General features: G+C 32.9%; 1 protein-coding gene across 6 annotated transcripts in view; it reads right to left on the reverse strand.

The window, feature by feature from the left end:
- Positions 1-17,585, reverse strand: part of LOC138702941 (uncharacterized) — a 257,644-nt gene that overhangs the window by 54,608 nt on the left and 185,451 nt on the right. The window lies entirely within an intron of this gene.

The raw sequence follows: 17,585 nt of genomic DNA on the forward strand, positions 1-17,585 counted from the left end.
AAATAAATAAATAAATAAATAAATAATGGCAGTTGACATTGGACAAATACGTCAACATATATGCCTAACTTGGAGTCAGGCCACAAAGGGAAACATTGAAGGAGGAGAATTTGAGCCGGTGCTATGGGTTGAATTCGGAGTAGCTCAGTGGTCAGAGCACTTGGTACATAGAACCAAGGACCCAGGTTCGATCCCCGGCGCTGGAGCGAATTTTTCTTCTCAAATATTAATTGCAGCATTATGCCTTAACTGTCAGACTATCCTGTGCCACTTTAACAGCCAGTAAATGACAAAATTTGTTCATGAATGGTTTAATAGTTTCCATGCAAATGCACGCAAGTTCAAATGAAACAGAAGGGTATATTTTAGTTAGTTGAGCAAGGAGAGGTTGTCACATCAATGTCATAGATTTGTTTTGACAATTTTTTTGTAAACCTGCTTCGAAAATAAAGACACATGTTCCAGCTTCCTCTCTGATACATCCTGCCTAAGGCTTTTCCGTGGTTTTCCTAAGGTGTTAAGACAAATGTCGGGATGAGCCCTAAAAGAAATGGGCCACGGACCTGCATCCATATCCCCATGAACCCCTTAATTACTCTAAATTAATTAATAATTACATCTATCCTAAATTCATAAATCAATCGATCTATTACCTAAAAGCCAAATTGGCTAGTCTCTTATATTGAGACAACTCATCCTGCCTAAGGTATTTCCGTGGTTTTCCTTAGGCGTTAAGACAAATGTCGGGATGAGCCCTAAGAGAAATGGGCCATGGACCTATATGCCCTTCCCCATAAGTCCCCCTTTTCTAACAAACAACTTAGTGCCCTAGTTCAGAGTCTATAAAGTTATGAAATAAATGTGCAACGTCACTCATGTCGCAATGCGAAAGGACAGGGAACCTTTCAAGTTGCAGATTCAGAATTCACAGCGTCTCTCCTGGCAGTCCTCACCAGCCTTGTCATCGAACAACAGACAGAGTCTTCTTGACTCCTCCTTAACTGCGATATGACAGTTCATTTCAATGTGCAGATCAACACCAGCCATCTCCTCCTCATCCCGTCCTGTCCCATTCCGTGATCATTTGATCACATTTCCGTCCCTCTCGCGTATGTGGTACCTAAGAGGTTACGTCCATTTTCGGCTTTCCCCTTCAAAATTTTCTAGAACTCCTTCAGTGGAGCAGCGTAAACTGGAGTGAGACTAGTGGCCAACAGGCTTGGAGCTCACATATTTAGTTTCTTACAGCCCCCAACTCCCTTGCAAGGACGCATTTGTGTACCTTTTCAATTTGTCCTCCCAATTCTCCTCTCTTTTTCGATTTTCGACTCTCTGATAGGCCCTAATTTCCACATAAAAATATAAAATACATATTTGCATTATTAGTTTACTTTAATCTTTGTCATATGCACTATTGTCTATCTTCCTAGCAGGGAACTGGTGCCAGCTTTGTTTTTACCAGGGTTGCCAGATTTCCTGGATTTCCCAGCACTGTTCTGGATTTTAATGGTGTGTCCCGGACTGAGTTATTTAATTTTCTCGCTATACTGGAGAATTACCACAGTCAATTTGAACCGTGCCGTTACGTTTACCACCAAATTTAAGTAAATACACAATGTCACCAACATAAGAACATGACATTGGTGTGTGGCGTAGTTGCCGGGAGAAATTTTTTTTTCTCTCTCTCTCTGCCTCCTTCGTTCTGAACATTACTGAGAGATAGCACCAGTGTTGGCTACAAAGTGTATTTGCGCAAATATATTGCAAGTAGATTACGTGACTTATTACGTGTCTTAGATGAGGGTCTCGAGACAAAACAGTCTTGTGCTATATTTCTTTTTTTTCTCTCTCTGTCTACCTCCTTCGTTCTGAACATTATTGAGAGATAGCACCACTGTTAGCGACAATGTGTATTTGCGTAAATATTGCGAGTAGGTTAGGTTAGCTTTGGTTAGGTTAGCTTAGCTTAGCTTAGCTTTGGTTTGGTTAGGTTAGGTTAGCTTTTGTTAGGTTAGGTTAGCTTTAGTTAGCTTAGCTTTGGTTAGGTTAGGTTAGGTTAGCTTTGGTTAGATTAGGTTAGCTTTGGTTAGGTTAGCTTGATTTCATTCGTCCATGTAGTAGTTAAAATTATATAATATGACAGTTTTTGATTCGTAATATTGATAAAAAAAATAATAGGCCTATAATGAAAGCAGTGAATAATTTCATGGTCCCTAAAATTTTTTTTCGTAAAAGGCTAGGTATTTTTCTATAGGCCAGAAATAAAACAGCAACGCCGTCATAATTACGTACTTTACGCTTTGGCGAACATTAACCGGAAATTTACTTAATGGTATTCCGTGAAACACACCTTTTTTCCTGTTAATTTCCTTGTGATAACCTAGTTTATGATCTTATTACATCTTCATTTTCTTTTAATGCATTCAAAAAACCGCCGTTGTACTACATAAAACCTTGAACTTGACTAATGGAGTGAATTATTTAAGAATATAGTCGCGAATTTGACTACCACCATTTCGATTATATTTTGTTTGATACGGCTCGGTACGGCCCGGTGACTAGTGGCCAGCGAGTAGCGTCGACTATCGATATTGGTCTGCCGTGGGTATTATCCAGTTGTTCCAATTTTCTTATTTTAGTAGGTTATTTTACGACGCTTTATCAACATTTTAGGTTATTTAGCGTCTGAATGAGATGAAGATGATAATGCCGGTGAAATGAGCCCAGGGTCCAGTACCGAAATTTACCCAGTATTTGTTGATATTGGGTTGAGGGAAAACCCCGGAAAAATCCACAACCAGGTAACTTTCCCCGACCGGGAATCGAACCTGAGCCACCTGGTTTCGCGGCCAGATGCGCTAGCCATTATTCAACAGGTGTGGACTGGGCTGAGTTATATTTATCCCGGAATGTCATAAAAATTGGAAAAATACTATTTTTTTGCTAATTTATATAAAATAATTTTTAAAATTCCTTGTTAATTTTTCAAGATCTTGCACAATCTATGTTGAATGTATTTGTCAACACTGCCTGGCACCTCCTATCGGGTTGTATTAAAATAAAAAACGATAATACTATAGTATATATTAAGTATTATACAGTATGATCTATATTCTTTATTCTCTTTGAAAGGGGATTCATTATTGTTAGGAATTAAACCAGGGACCAGAAACTCGTATTGTAAACAGAGTAGTCACAATGAGTACCTGCATACAACAGCAGCTAAGGTAGCAGGAGAAGCTAAGTTCTCTGAGAAAGGCTATTAATGCATTTGTTATTTCATTCTGTTTATTATAAATGCTTTCGTGAATTATAATTTCTATATTAGCTGTTCCCCATCGCTGATTTGAACACTGTTTCAGGCATTTTATCCTGTATGAATCAGGCTGTAATATCACATTATTTTTCCAGACTTTATCAATAATTAATTCAAAGAAAATTACACACTCCAACAAGATTGTAATAAAATTAAAAGTTTAGGCCCTATGTAACTAGTTAAAATATATAAAACGATTTAAATCAATTTTATTACAAATAAAATTAATTCAAATATATTATGTTCAGGTATGCAGTATCATCGCCTGTCCTGGATTCCTGAAGAAAGAATCTGGCAACCCTGTTCCAGAATTAAGGAAAACGTAATTTTGGACATGCCTAAATTTCGTCATTTTGGCTAACTTCGTAAAAGAGAACCAAACCCTATGTGAGAGAGGTCCGAGCCCCCCCTGACCTCTTATTTTTATGTTTTTTTTATAAGATTAAAAAAACCAAACAAATTTGTAACATCAGAATGACAACATCTCTTTGTAAGTCATTGGTTCTTTGACTTTAACTCAATTTAACTGAAACTCATTTTCAATTTATGCATCACTAGCATATAGCTCAGTATAGTCACGCATAAAATGTTGTAGACCAGCAAATTTTGAATTCTTTTTTCTTTCAAGACAGACTTTGAAATAGTGGCAATAATAAATACTTAAGAGTGGCTTACTTCGGAAGGGCTGTAAACCTAGAGGTCATGTGTCACTGATTTATGACACACAAAAGAACATTAATAAGGCAAAAATTACTGCCCAAATGTTTCTCACCCCACTAAGTTCTCATGCTTTGCTAACAAGTCTCGGTTAGGACTGTATAAATCTCTGCAGAGGAACATCTTCTGAGCTCAGAGAGGCCTTTGAGGTACAAAGCAAGGGAAAAGGTAGGAAAAGCAAGATGCAATAGGCCACAGGTATACAATATCAATTAGTAATATTAATGAACATGTTAATAAAGAACTTTACTTACTTATTGTGTAGTGTAAATTGTAAAATTTATGTAGTGAATAATGGGAAATGATGGATAAGACAGGATTGACAGACACAAAAAAATGTTGAGTGCATGTTTAGTTTGTAGCATACTGTGAATGTGAAGTAAGTTTAGATTAATAATAATAATAATAATAATAATAATAATAATAATAATAATAATAATAATAATAAAGATCTGCATTAGAAAAATAAGTGTTTTTCCTTAGAATGGCTTCCAGTTAGTGTAATAAAGTATAATACATAGCACTTCAATCTTCTCCTTGAAATGTATGATGTTTTTATTTCATTAAAAATACAAGGGTCATTTCATAAGTCATGGCAATTATATTACATCAGCCAATAAAGTTGCTGAAACAGAATTCACTATATGCGATTGAAGGTCACTGGAATGTGCTTTGCAATGCTAGTACCAAATTGGGTCTGGGTACAGGAGGCAATGGGTAATGGAAATTGAAAATGCGTAAATAGAAATCATTATTTTATTATGCACAGAAGGAAACAAAGTACATTACTCACAGCTAACACCCTTCAAAATAATCCCCCAAGACTTCCACACATTTTTGCCAATGATGAAGCAGGTGCTGAACATCACTGACTGTGTGCGATTCATCTATGTGTATCATCTCTCGTCAAAATGCTGTTAAGATGTCCTCCCTGTTTGCAAACCACTTCCCACGCAGCAGCTTCTTCAATTGCGGAATGACATCAAAGTCGCATGAACTGAGATCAGGTGAGTAGGGAGGAAGTTCCAACACACTATCACCCAATGCTTCTTGTAGCTCAGAATGACACTGACGAGCATTTCTGCCATGAAGAACTGCAATATTCATGTATGACCGCTGTTCAACTTTACTTACATCCATCTTGGAGCATAGCCATATTAACTTTTGCGTGTACTGTCAACTAGCTACCAATGCACACAGACGCAATCTGATGGTGGCATCCCGTACAGTGTATAACAGGTTTTCAAACGTATATACTGAACTAACCACATTTTCGGTTATTCGGAAGATATAACATAGTTGCCATGATTTATGAAATGACCCTCGTACATTTTAAAATGCAATATTAAATTATACAAATTCATATGTTCATTCCTTTGAAAACTCGGCCTTTGATTAAATATTGTCAAAGCCTGGCGTTTTCTAGATAAAGTTCAGCTCTACCATTATTTTAAACAGAGTGCTTTATTCCATGAGTGCCTCACATTCTTTCCCAATTTTCAGAAATTAATGAGACATATGGTTATATAAAATATAAAAATGGATTTGAGGGAGGTGGGATATGATGGTAGAGACTGGATTAATTTTGCTCTGGATAGGGACTGATAGCAGGTTTATGTGAGGGCGGCAATGAACCTCCGGGTTTCTTAAAAGCCATTTATAAGTAAGTAATGTGGTTATGGAAAATCTCTAATTGAATCGACATCTTTAACTGGCGAGATTTTTTAGTTTTTGCATTGCGTAATAAATAAAGGAATATGCAACCCTCAGAGTTACACATTGTCTCTCACATCAGAAAATATAGGATAAGAGGAATCAATCTGCTGGATTCATTACCAAGATTTATAGGAAAACAGAATCAAACAGATTAGGTTCCACTTTCCCTGCTTTCCCTGATGATGGAGGCAATATGTAGGTCCAAAACAAAGAGATTTTGGTATGGTGCAAAAATAAAATGTCTTGCACCACACTGAAACAATGAAGGCATCAAGTTATTCTTCTATTCATGCTATTTACAGAGGGATTTCGTTTGTGTCTTACAGAATGGTCTGGGATATCTTAGTTATAGGTACTGTTTATTCTGTCAATAGCCATGTTTGTAAATAACATTCAGAGGAAATTAAACACAGAATAAATATGGGAAATGCGTGTTATTATTCAATTGAGAAGCTTTTGTCACCTAGTCTGCTTTCAAAAAACCTGAAAGTTAGAATTCACAAAACACTCTGAGAGAGGAACAGAGATTAAGGGTGTTCGAGAATAAGGTACTTAGGAAAATATTTGGGACTAAGAGAGATGAAGTTACAGGAGAATGGAGAAAGTTACAAAACGCAGAACTCCATGTATTGTATTTTTCACCTAACATAATTAGGAACATTAAATCCAGACATTTGAGATGGGCAGGGCATGTAGCACGTATGGGTGAATCCAGAAATGCATACAAAGTTCATATATGATTACCTAAACTCACGAGTTTATTTAAAATATTAATTTTGGGGATTATGCTATGTAAGGTATTCCTTATTTTTGGTGTGTGACAGTTGTCATGAATTTCTTTCTAAATGCAAGCACGCATTTCGAATCTTATAGTGAAAAAAAAAAAATAAAATAAAAATAAAAAATAAAAAAATACTGTATTCAAAAACTTCACTTCAAATCTCTCTACATAGCTATAAATAATATTATACCGGTACTTTTAGAATTTGGTGTAACATACACTTCTATTTATTTTAATGTCCATCTACAATGAAAACTGTTTGACTCTCCGCCATTTTCCTTCTTGTTTTCCAGTATAAACTGAACTGGAAATTATGTCTGAAATATTTATTATATAATTGCTGTCAATACTGTTATCAATGAGTACCAACTCTGGACAACCTAATGCATTTTAGCAAATCACAAATAATAATTATTATGGAACGAAAAGCGTAATACATATTTCATTGGTTATTGTGTGGCACAGCAATTAACAGTCATTACATTATATTCCAAATTCAAAGCAATTTTTTTCTGTGGTCAGAGAAAAAATTAACCACACCCAATAATACTTCTCCGTCTTCAATACATTCAACTTCACTGCTTTTAAAAACGTAACATCTATGTAGAAATTAATTTTTGTGAAACTTGGTAACATTTGTAGAAATTTTCATACTCATTTCAGCATAAGAAGGTAGTAAAAACGGTTTTTTTTTTTAAATAAATTTTCGTTTTATTTTATAATTCTTAAGGTATATACGTGTATATATCAAACATATAACATAAAAATATTCATAAACAGTAACAAATTCTCAAAGAAAATACCAAAGTCAATAACACAAGTTACTAGTTTATCACATAGTGAAATACTTAATTCATAATGCAAACTTGGTATCACACAGTGAAATACTTAACCTAATAATGGAATAATTTTAATCACAATATGAATATAAATTCTATTATCAGTATATAAAAATAGCCTAAATTATCATAAAATATACAAATAAAAGATTAACATTATTAGATACATCCTGTATATTCTGATAATGTGGAATACATCTTAGTTATTTTATTTCATTTGTCTAGTACCGAATATTCCAATGTGTAGTAGAATTCCAAAGATCAGGTATTACTTAATTAGGTCTATTATCTATTGGAAACTGAACACTTCTATAAACTATGCTTTAAAGAACTATCATTTCTTAGAAAATGTGTGCTTTTTATTTAGTAAACAAATGTGAAAGCCTCGTCTGTATAGTCACTCAACAAAGTCAATGAAACTGGAAATATGAATAAACACTTTAAAAGTATAAAATATTTAGTTTCTTTTGTTGGGAATTAGTACTAAAAACGTTTTTTTCTGCATTGCATTTGTAAAAAAAAAGCCACTATTTTAAGTTCACAATATACTTGAGGTTAAATAAGTATCTTAAAAAACAACACAAGAACATTAAAGTATAAATTAGTATATGTATGGAACTGTTCTAAGAATTATTATAAAAAGAGTTAGTGCTTTAAACCCTTCCTGCTAGAAATGTGATTAAGGATTTTATGCTCGACCATGCCGAAATGTAGTAATTATACACCTGGTAGCAGCCCTTTAATGGACCTCATTAAAGTTCAGATGTTCCACCAATCAGAAAATACCATTGTAGCAATATGAAAGCGCAAATATTGATTATTCTCAGATATACAATCGAAAGACAACTAGTTCTGTTACTATAATAATTAGCGTTAATTGTAAATAATATTCAAATAAATTCAATTTGTCATCTCGTTTTTCAATGTCTAATTCAATTTCAAGGTTATATCAAGATTAATGTTATTTTACTCTCTAGATTATATCAGGGTCAATGTCGACATTTGTTTCTCGGAAAAAATCTGCGCACATCTCACAATTTACGAGGTATTGCACAAGGTCAGTTCCGTTCCTCAGTCAGATAAGAATAACATGAATACTTATGAATAATTTCAAGTTAGAAATATGGTCGAGCATAAAAAGTCGTATGAAACTTGACTATAATGGTAATTAAGATGCTCGTATGAAAATTATGAAACTCGCTTGCGCTTGTTTCATAAACATACTCGCGTCTTAATTACTACCATTATAGGCTCATTGCATAATGTACTATTATGGAAATCAAACTTAATTTCTTGTCATAATAATGCAATACAATTGTTCTATTAAAAGTATATATTATCACAACTTTCCAAAACAGCCAATGCTGAGGCCTGATATAGAAATTTATTTCTCAGTGCGCATTTTTTGAGTTAATAACCTGGTGTTTGCTTATATAAGCTGTGCAGTGCAGAACTGAAACAAATCCTCCCATAATACAATGTATTGTCTCCCAACCACATCACATATTCTTGTCTTTCTTACCTCAGAATTTATGTAAAGCAAGACATTTCTTTAGGAAATGGTAAAATTATTGAACCTGCACATTCCAAGGTCCGATAGGAGGCCACTGGGAAAGATAACGAATTTCTTTATTAATAATTTTTCTGTTTGATTGAAAATACTTGTACTTTCTATCAGTGAAAATAAATCTTAGTTGTCACATTATTTTAAGTTCCCTAACTTTCAATGTTACATAGTTCATGTAGAGAACACACTGGACATTTTAATGTCAATGTTGTTAGTTGTGTTTGTTTTTCTCGGATCACATATTCTTCTTACTATTATCTCTGATGTTAGAGCTTGCTTCTTGTTACACATGTTTCTTGTTATATGTTATTCAATTACAAATATCTACGAGTTTATGATGAGTATAATACCTCAAACCCAGATATCGGACTATTTTCACATAGTTTCTAATTTTAGGTAATAGATGACATTACCAGGAGTTACCTGGTAGGCACATCTACATCTGAAAATAGCAACTCTACGTGAAAGTTGAAAATATTGCTTTTATAATTAATTGGTTAAAATGTTGTAAGGTTTTTTATGCTCAACCATGCCGAAATGTAGTAATTATACACCTGGTAGTAGCCCTTTAATGCACCTCATTAAAGTACACCTATTCATTATAATTCAGTTGTTCAGCCAATGAGAAATTACCTTTGTACTGATTGTACCGTTATAAAACCGCAAGTATCGATTATTCTCAGATATGCAATCGAAAGACAATTAGCAAAAAGTCACGGAGGCTGGAAATCCAATACTGTCGCAGAAGGTTATGTTCTGTTACTACAATAATTAGCATTAATTGTAAATAATATTCAAATAAATTCAATTTGTCATCTCGTTTTTCAATTCTAAATCAACTTCCAGGTTATATCAAGCCTAATGTTCATGTTATTCTCTAGATTATATCAAGGTCAATGACATTCGTGTTTCAGAAAAAATCAATACTTTCGCGTCTGCGCACATCTCACAATTCAGGTCAGTTCCACTCCTCACTTACATAACCATAACATGAATACTTCTGAATAATTTCAAGTTAGAAATATGGCCGAGCATAAAAAGTCGTATGAAACTTGCCTGCAATAGTAATTAAGACGCTCGTATGAAAATTATGAAACTCGCTTGCGCTCGTTTCATAAACAAACATACTCGCGTCTTAATTACTACCATTATAGGCTCGTTGCATAATGTACTATTATGTAATAATCAGAATTAAAGAGATAAAGAACTTGCAATTTGATTTCTCTTTCAGGGATGAACTACCTGCTTCCTCCCCCCACTCCAATAAACTCATTGCTCTTGGCACAGATTTGAATCTCTAATGTTTGGGTCTAACGACAAGCAACAGAAGCACAATATAAACATTATTATATAAATTTTCTTTCAATCAGGACGAAACAACATAACTAACAAAAACTACAAAACTGGACTCTAAAACTGACTATTCCAATGACACCAGAATGTAAGATAACAATCAACTATACAGACATTTTGAAAACATTACATACAGCAAACGCAGAACTTTTATCACCATTTCCCTACGAATTTTCTGCACGTCACTGACAGTAAATTTCAGATCTTAAGAATATAGTTTGAGAAAAACTGTGAGCAGGAGTGATTTCGTTTTTCATTTATATAAATGTGGACTGATATATCTTTTTTTGTTAAGTGCCAAAATGACTGAGATGTTATAAGTACTGTATCACAAGCGTCTTCACCAACAGATTTCTTACTGAACAAATCAAAACATCTCAACTTACCTGCTTTTTACTTATTATACCCAAAAATCAGTGCATAAATATGCAGAATAATACAGTGAAACCTGTAAAATCGTCCATCTGCCTTAATTGTCTGCTTGATTCTCTGTGTAACATACTTTTTATTCTTTATTTTTTCTTATACATCTTTATTTTTTGTGCATAAATTAACTACAGGTGATTATTTAATTTCATCCTCACAAAAACTATTAAAAAGATGTTGGTTTGCGCATTTCTAATGCTGGGCACTTGAAAAATCATTATCTGATAAAGGTGGCCACCGGCATGGCTCAGTCTGAAGTTGCCGGTCTGAAGTTGCGTTCAGGTGCGGGTTCGATCCCTGCTTGGGCTGATTAACTGGTTGGGTTTTTTCCAAGGTTTTCCCCAACCGTAATGTGAATGCAAGGTAATCTATAGTGAATCCTCGGCTTCATCTCGCCAAATATCATCTTGCTATCACCAATTTCATCGACGCTAAATAACCTAGTAGTTGATATAGCGTCATTAAATAACCAAATAAAATAAAAAATAAAATCTGATGAAGGTAGACCATTTCATTACTAAAGTTTAAAAAACTAAGTAAAACGTTCACTTCTATCCTTTGTCCTAAGTTATAATATACAGTTTTAAAGTAGTTCACTGCTATCCTGGCTGATCTATATCTGACTGAAAACAAGGGATTCGTCAATATTTAATTGCTTTTCAGATACCTTAAAACTAAAATACAATAGTTCAGATTCCACTGAAATTTCCAGCAGAAAATTCCAAGCTCCGAGAGAAAATTTCCTTCTCTGCTTCTAGTTCAAAATTCAGTATCATATTCCACAGCCGTGGGACTGAAGCTGGATGGTCTATTGCGAGTCCTCGGCATCACTTCATCTTACCCCTTTGATCTGATTACCTGGTTGGGTTTTTCCGAGGTTTTCCCCAACCAAAAGGCAAATGTCGGGTAATCTTTTGGCGAATCCTTGGACCTCAACTCATCTCACTACATCTCTCCAAAATATTGTAAAAAATTGCAGAAAATTGTAAAAATTGTAGAAAATTACTAAATTGTAAAACTGTAAAAATTGTAAAAATTGTAATTGTAATATTGTAAAATTGACTTGTTCCATATCTTAAAGCTTCATTGCTCATGCTAAGATCTATGGAATATAATAAATGAATGAATGAATGAATGAGCAAAGTCGGGTATTTTTCTCAATGAATAGCAGTGCAAGGAAATTAAGGTAGCAGAATTACGATTGATTAAGTACCCTGGGAAAATCTTCCTTATTTTGTACACTTTACAGTCCACTTGGAGTCAAAGGAATTTGAAGCCAGTCTCTTGTGCGACAAATCGATATTCTACTAACAAATTCCTAGCTTAAAAACTCAATATTATGTTCCTTAGGACATGATGTCATGACTGGTAAAAGCGGGCTCTTCCTCACTAAACAGAAGTAAGAATATGAAGGAAAAATTTCCCGAAATACTGTACTACTTTATCTAACAAAAATTCTGGAAGTTGAGTCCAGATCTTCAGTGTGTAAAATTAACAGCTGTGATATTCGGTTTAGTGTATCGAATTTCGAAAACTCTTAAAAATGTTCTGTGTTCTTAACTGATTTAAATATCTTTTTGGCTTATTGATTATTAAGTATTTTGTCTCTGAGAATTTATTATACCACAGTCTACATTGCCCAACATTAAGTGAATTAAATAACTGATCCAACATAATTTTTTTCCTCAAAATCTGTGCTTCAGTGGCTGACCATGATAATATCTTTGAAAAATATTGGAGTGCAAGAGGTCAAATGACTTTATTGTCAAACGCCTGGCATTAGAAAACAACAACAACATAATTGTTTTCACACTTTTTCGCAATCATCCTTCTCCATTTTCATTTTATAAAGAATGTTTCGAGAAAATTTATGATGAAAACTCTGTACAAGTTAAAAGCATATTTATGACAATATATTCAGAAATACAGGAAAAACTGTATCATAGTCAAAGATCACTATTCATTGAATAAACAGATGGGCAATACACAGATTCCACTGCGTGCAAAACATCTTGGTGGACACAAAAGGTTTCTTTGCATATTTATACAGAATTCTACAGAAGAAACTGACGACCAATATACAAGGTTTTGCTACAATCATAACACAAAAATCATAATGAGATATAAGGGAGCACATGCATTTCATGATAAATGAAGCAATGGTTTTAGCTTCTATACCTACTTACATAATAAAATTGGTGAAAACAAAATATGTTTTCTGCACCATTTAGAGATTTTGATAAAATTATATTCATATTTAAACATATATTCATCATAATACTTCCCCCCACCTTCACACTAATCCATGATGAAACAAAACACACAAAATAAAACAGAATACATTTACACAACAAATGTTAAGAGAATAAATCTTTTGTAGTAATTATACATAAAATGACGTTTAATAAAAGAGATCAAAATATTTTTTTTTATCGAATGGCAGGGCCCTTAAGTTTTTGTTATTCTCCCCGACTTTATAAATGGCTCACAGATGTCACTAGTGCCGAGAAGTGTAGACCACTACCTCAAATATCTTATTCACAGTAGAACCTCTCTCCATTGTTACAATTTTATCGTTTTCTCGGATATATCATTATATTTTTAAGTCCCAAAAATTGCATATAAACAATGTTATAGTCCCGTCGCTCTAATTTCTGGCAGCCAATCACGTTGCATGTCGGCTACATTTAAACATGTGTGTCTTGTGATTCGCTGATGAAGATGTTAAGCATTTCCTAAGGCTGGATAAATACTTAATATAATCGCCCACCATTTTGGCTCTTTCGTTGGCGTTTGCAGAAAGCACATGAGGACGTTATTTACCGCTCAATTATTTGCTGAATTACAGTGCATTTGATTTATTATCATAGGAGCTACGACATGATAATGTTTAACGGTGTGGCAAATAGATTCCTTGTCTGGTAGCTTGGCAACGAAAGAACAAAATGGCGAACGATACTACCTACCTAGACTTTATAGAGCCTTGACTTTCTAAGACGTAAGCAAAGAGGAGGAGTCACACCAGAAATAACAGCATCGCGACTATAAATTATACCACATTGATTATTCTTTTTGTATATTTTACTGCACCAGTCATTCAGACTGCTTGGTTCCAAACAATAAACTTCCTGAAATAACCTTTTCTGAGAAAAGAAAAATGTTCAAGTTTGATGACTCGTTGCTTGGCCAAGCATTAGAAAAGATAGGCAGAGGTTGATATATTACAGTTGTGGAAAAGAGGTAGCTACCTCATAATCGTGTTTGTTTTGCTTCATGGTGGTGTTTTCATTCATCACTGTTGCTATTTTTCTTCTTCTTATTCGCCATTTGGTAGGCTTCATGTGTTGACGACGATTTATGTGATGAAGATGAAATTGGCAGTAGTGAAGACGAAGATAACAAACTTAAACTTACTGAAAAGCTTTGTTGAAGCTTACAAGAGACTTTTACATACAAGAGAGAGATGTAAACAATGTTTTAAAATGCACAGTTCCAACGAAAGATACTCATAAGAGGATACAATTCTGAATACGTAGTAAAAACTGAAACAGACAGTGAAATAATATTTTCTATCTTCATTGTTTAATGAGGCAGATTATTATTTTTTTGTTCTTCAGGTTTTAAATGCATTTTAACATTTTCCTGCAACTATCATTTTTCCACATTTTTCTTTCTAGTCCACTTCATAGAGAGAGGTTTCACTGATTCATATCTTTTATGCTCCATACAACTAAGCACATAATATTCAGTGCCACAAAAGGATTCTCAAACCATTATGAACAACTCCTAAAACTAAGAAAATTTAATGCAGTTTTGTTATATACATTCATTGAATATTAGATTCAGTAAGATTACGGTAACTCTAACTAGGAACAATTAGTGTTAAGTGTTATGGTTGTCTGTTCTGATCAGTTGCGTGGTGTTCAATATAGAACACTTCACAATTAAGGCATTGACTCTTCTAGAATAATTTCGGCTCGTTTGCTATTCATTTTCAATATGTGCACTTCTTTTGCATTTACAGTTGGGCATCTTTACACAAATACTTTATAAACTCTCTGTTATATTTCAATTTCAATGCACTCTATTGAAGTGCTAGGGAACAAATGCATTTATCCTTCAATGTGAAGAAGAAGAAGAAGAAGAAGAAGAAGAAGAAGAAGAAGAAGTGTGAAAGAAAAAATATGACGGACAATAAATAAAAATGAATAAACATCTATGTTAAATTTCATTACTGAACAAATATATTACTAAACAGTAGGTAGGTTATATAATAAATTTGCATCAAGCTTTTTGGTACGTATTTATATTTTCAATTATCGAAATTATTTCAAGATCCTGCCTGTAAAAATAAAAATTAAAAAAAAACACCAGGGTAGCTGCCCTTCAGTAAGGGTTGCCAAAAGATACAGCATACTAAACAAATAAAAAGAAAAAATAAACATTTCTATGTTAAATTTCATTACCGAACAAATATATTAGTAAAACAGTAGGTAGGTTATATAATAAATTTGCATCAAGCTTTTTGGTACGTATTTATATTTTCAATTATCGAAATTATTTCAAGATCCTGCCTGTAAAAATACAAATAAAAAAGCCACGAGGGTAGCTGCCCTTCAGTAAGGGTTGCCAAAAGACACAGCATACTAAACAAATAAAAAGAAAAATAAACATTTCTATGTTAAATTTCATTACCGAACAAATATATTAGTAAAACAGTTCGAAATTATATCAAGATCCTGCCTGTAAAAATAAAAATAAAAAAACTACGAGGGTAGCTGCCCTTCAGCAAGGGTTGCCAAAAGACACAGCATACTAAACGAATAAAAAGAAAAATAAACATTTGCGTTATCAGTATTTATGATTATTATTTTCAAATGGAAGCTACTCTTGGGAAAGTACTTTTATTCAATAATTATTAGTAATCAGATAGAATATAAAGAAATTTAGGGACTTATATAGGTTAAGATTTTGGTAAATCCAATTTCTTTATTGCAGTTGATCCAGTTCTTTAGTTTGTTTCTGAGAATCTTTTGCATTGGGCATTTTAGTAGCAAGCGTTTGAAAAGTTTAGTTCAATTATTCAACAAGCTTCACAAAGTGGAAAGTGAACTGTTTTATGTGAAGAATGGGAAGAGAGGATTCTGTTACTATTTGTCTCATTCTTGGTCTTGCTGCAAATGCCTGAATTTGTATTCTTAACCCTTATACATTGTTATATTTTTTAAGTTTTCCAGATTTTATACAACAATCTTCCAAAAGCAAAATTTTGTCGTGACTATTCATATGTGAAGAAACTGATTATTTTTGTCAACGGATCCAATTATTTCAAACTTCTTTGGGGCTTTTAGGCTATGTATTTGCAATCTCATACTAGATACATTACGACTTCACATCCATTGCATTGTTACATAAAGATTCATATTTGTAAGGGACAATATTTATTTGTGGACAATTGCCATAGTAAGCTAAAAGAAAAGAAAAGGCTAAACGATTTCTTACGGGCGCAGTCAAATTAATAATTTAATTTAATTTAGATATGACTATCATTACTATTATTATTATTATTATTATTACATAATTATTTTATTGGTGTTGTGAAGACGAAAAGAATTGTCATTGTATTATATTAATTATGTATTATATTGTCTTGTATTTGTAGTATTGTATTGCTTTGAATTGTATTGTATTGTATTGTATTGTATTAATTATGTTATATTCATAGCATTGTAGTAATTTTTTATCATACTGGTTGAGTGGAAGAGAAGGCCGAATGGCCTTAACTCTGCCAGTTAAAATAAACCATTATTATTATTATTATTATTATTATTATTACATAATTATTTTATTGGTGTTGTGAAGACGAAAAGAATTGTCATTGTATTATATTAATTATGTATTATATTGTCTTGTATTTGTAGTATTGTATTGCTTTGAATTGTATTGTATTGTATTGTATTGTATTGTATTAATTATGTTATATTCATAGCATTGTAGTAATTTTTTATCATACTGGTTGAGTGGAAGAGAAGGCCGAATGGCCTTAACTCTGCCAGTTAAAATAAACCATTATTATTATTATTATTATTATTATTATTATTATTATTATTATTATTATTATTATTATTATTACATAATTATTTTATTGGTGTTGTGAAGACGAAAAGAATTGTCATTGTATTATATTAATTATGTATTATATTGTCTTGTATTTGTAGTATTGTATTGCTTTGAATTGTATTGTATTGTATTGTATTAATTATGTTATATTCATAGCATTGTAGTAATTTTTTATCATACTGGTTGAGTGGAAGAGAAGGCCGAATGGCCTTAACTCTGCCAGTTAAAATAAACCATTATTATTATTATTATTATTATTATTATTATTATTATTATTATTATTATTAAGCTTGGCATCTTTTAATGTATTAAACAAAATAAAACTAAGAGAATTAAGAGGCGTCCACAGAAGTTATGTAAGACCACAAGTAACTCCTCTCCTAACAATATAATACAGAAGTTTCGAAAACAAAACTATATGGAAGTAAACTAACCCCCTCATTGGTTCTCTGGTTAGGGACTGCTTTTAAAATGACAATTTACAAAATACAACAGATAATATAACACATTTAAGTCCAAAGAAAGCTCATATGGGCCTACAGAGTGAAGAAAACCTGGTGGACGTGCAAAGTTAAATTCTACAAGTGGATGTGCCACCAAAAAAACAGTTTTATTTGTGTAAAAATTTATTTGTAATAAAGGTCCGAAGTTTAATTTTCATTTATCTCAGAACTCATTTTTATGACTTAACTCCCTTCACCCAAACACCATCAATAAATCAACTGTACTTACTTGACAAAACAGTTGCAT

This window comes from Periplaneta americana, chromosome 7 (genome assembly GCF_040183065.1).
Source record: "Periplaneta americana isolate PAMFEO1 chromosome 7, P.americana_PAMFEO1_priV1, whole genome shotgun sequence".
Classification (NCBI taxonomy): Eukaryota; Metazoa; Arthropoda; class Insecta; order Blattodea; family Blattidae; genus Periplaneta; species Periplaneta americana.